Source organism: Vulpes vulpes, chromosome 13 (genome assembly GCF_048418805.1).
Source record: "Vulpes vulpes isolate BD-2025 chromosome 13, VulVul3, whole genome shotgun sequence".
Taxonomy (NCBI): Eukaryota; Metazoa; Chordata; class Mammalia; order Carnivora; family Canidae; genus Vulpes; species Vulpes vulpes.
This window is the reverse complement of record NC_132792.1, coordinates 70,194,285-70,197,288: the sequence shown is the minus strand read 5'-3', so window position 1 is coordinate 70,197,288 and position 3,004 is coordinate 70,194,285. Positions and strand designations below refer to the sequence as shown.

The window sequence follows — 3,004 nt, the reverse complement described above, 5'->3', positions numbered from 1 at the left end:
CATTTTTCTTTTATTATTTCATTTTGTAACTGATGTCATATCTCCAATTTCAACTGCTTTTTATATATTGGCTTTGTATTCTGCAACCTTGCTAGATTCACTTTTTAGATTTGATAGCTTTTTTTTTTTTTTTTTTTTACAGATTTCTGTCATCTGCAAATAAGAAAATTTTTACTGCTTCTTTTCTCACCTATATGCCTTTTATTACTTTTTCTTATTTTATTGCACTGGCCAGGATTGCCAATGCAATGTTAAATACCAGTGTTGAAAAGCAAAATACTTGCTACGTTTTTAATCTAGAAAAGATTAAGCCTCTCACCACTAAATATATTAGTTATAGGTTTTTTGTACATGCCCTTGGTCATGCTGAGGAAGTTCATATCTACTTCTAGTTTGCTACATGTTTTTCCTATTAAATTTTATCAGATGCTCTTTCAGTATCTATTGAAATAATTATATTTTTGCCATTTATTCTACTAATATAATAGATTTACATTGGATAATGTTTAAATACTGAACAGGCCTTGCATTTCCAGGATAAATTCTACTTGTTCATTATATATATATATATATATATATATATATATATATATATATATATTTCTGGATTTGGTTTTCTGATCTAGTATCTCATCAAACATTTCTGCATTTATGTTCCTGAAGAATATTAGTCTGTAGTTCTCATCTCAAAGTGAGATCTTTGGCTTTAGAATCAGGATAAAACTGGCTTCCTAGAACGAATTAGAAAGTGTTTCCTTTCTTCTGTTTTTCCAAAAGAGTTTATATGGGATTGATATGATATCTTCCTTAAATGTTTGATAGGATCCAAGGTGTGATATCACCTGGACTTTAGTTGTTTTGTTTTGTTTGACAGGAAGTAAGACTTATTGGTGGGCATGAATAGAGGGGGCAGTGCTGAGGTTCTCATGAATGCAAAGCCTGCCATTTGTCCAGGAGGCTACAATTAGGGACGTATTTGACCCCACAAACCATCTGAGATGACCTCCTTTTCAACCACTATGTCTTCAAATTCCTCCACATTAAACTTAGTTAAGTTGGAACTTGGAAATGTGAATCTTCTGGCAGCCAGGGAACTTGAACCCTGTGTAGGGCCTCAATTACATGCTCCTTGTTCTACAGCTTGGTACAGATGGACATGACAATTTGGCCTGGTGGACTCTGACCACTTTGCCCTGGGACTTCCCAAAGTCACCCTGCACAGTATACCTGTCTGGAGCATGTTAATCCCAGCACAGGACATCTTGTTGATATGGATGATGTGGAAGGGGTGGAGCCACACTTAGATGTGAAAACCATCTTTGTTACAGCTTTTCACCAGTACTTATTGGCATAAATACTGGGAGCCTGCAGGGCTTTAGAGGAGAACTGCTCATATTCATTTGATATATATATCAAATTCATATACCATATAGTGGGAACTCATCCACTTTTGCTATCTTCCACCCCAGGTCAAAGATGCAGATGTTGGCATCAGGGACGCCTCTGCAGAAGTGAGAGTTTGGATACAGTTTGTTCTTACAATACTGGTAACCTTGGGCAGGGTGGTGGCCCATAGTGACAGCAGAATCTTCAGTGATGTGCCAAGGAAGAAAGCTATTTGTGAAATTGTTTTTAATTATAAAGTCAATTTTTAAATTGAGATAGCAGTGCTCATGTTCCTACTTCTTCTTGTGTCAGTTTTGGTCATTTGTGTCTTTCAAGGAATTTACCCATTTTACCTAGGTTGTCAAATTCATTGGCATGAAGTCCATAAAATTTCCTTATTATCTTTTTAATGACTGGAGATTCTGCAATGGTTCCCTTGCTTTTATTCCTAATATTCCTAATTTGTCTGCTTTCTTTTTCTCTAATGAGTCCAGCTAGAGGTTTATCTGTTTGTTACATTAATCTTTCCAAATGTTAGGTTTTAGTGTGAAGAGTTTTAGCTATTATTCTTCTGTTTTCTCTTCTATTGATACCTTTATCAAGTGCTTACCTTTATTATTTCCTTTTTTAGCTTGTTCTGGGCTTAATTTATTCCCCTCATGGTGGAAGATTACTTTGATCATTTATTTGAGACTTCTTTTTTCCTAATATAGGCATGTAATACCATCAGTTTTTCTCTATGTCCTGCTTTAGTTCTGTATATTTCTTAATTTGTGATTTTTTTCTTTGATCCAGTTCATTAGAAGCAAGTCATTTAATTTCCACGATATTTTGGGTCTTCCCGGTTGCCTTATTTTAATATTTCTAATTTAATTCTATTGTGCGAGAACCTACTTGATATGATTTCAATCTATTTAAATTCACGAGGGCGGTGATCCCTGGGGGGCTTAGCGGTTTAGCACCTGCCTGTATGGAGCCTGCTCCTCCCTTTGCCTGTGTCTCTGCCTCTCTCTCTCTCTGTGTCTCTTATGAATAAATAAATAAAATCTTTAAAAATAAATAAATAAATAAATAAATAAATAAATAAATTCACAAGGGCTTGTTTTATGGCTCAGAATATAGTCTATCTTACTGAAACTCTATCTAGCTGCATTTTAAAAGAATGTGAAATATTTATTCTGCTGTAGGTGGTGGAGTATGTCATCAGTATCACTTAAATAAGTGATTGGTAATGTTGTTCGGATATTCTTTATCTCTGATGACTTTGTCTAGGTTTATCAATTGTTAAGAGATGGCTGTTAAATTCTCCATCTGAAGTAGAATTGACTGATTCTTCTCCTGATTTTGTTAAATTTGCTTCATGTATTGGGTGCACACCCATTTGTAATTATTATATATTTCTGATATATTGGCCCTTTTATCTTTATTGGTCTTTATCTCTGACAATGCAATATTGTTAAAATCTATTTTATTTGATACTAACAGAGACCCTTAAACATTCTTTTGCTTTTTGTTTGCATTGCATATCTTTTTTTCATTTGCTTACTATAATCTCTCTGCATCTTTATATTTAAATGGAATGGAATCCTGGTAGAAAATGGTTGGTTTTTGTTTGTTT

At 34.2% G+C, this 3,004-nt stretch overlaps 1 pseudogene; it reads right to left on the bottom strand.

Moving 5' to 3' along the window:
* Window positions 1-924: 924 nt before the first annotated feature.
* Window positions 925-1,574, bottom strand: LOC112932319 (large ribosomal subunit protein uL16-like; annotated as a pseudogene).
* Window positions 1,575-3,004: the final 1,430 nt, after the last annotated feature.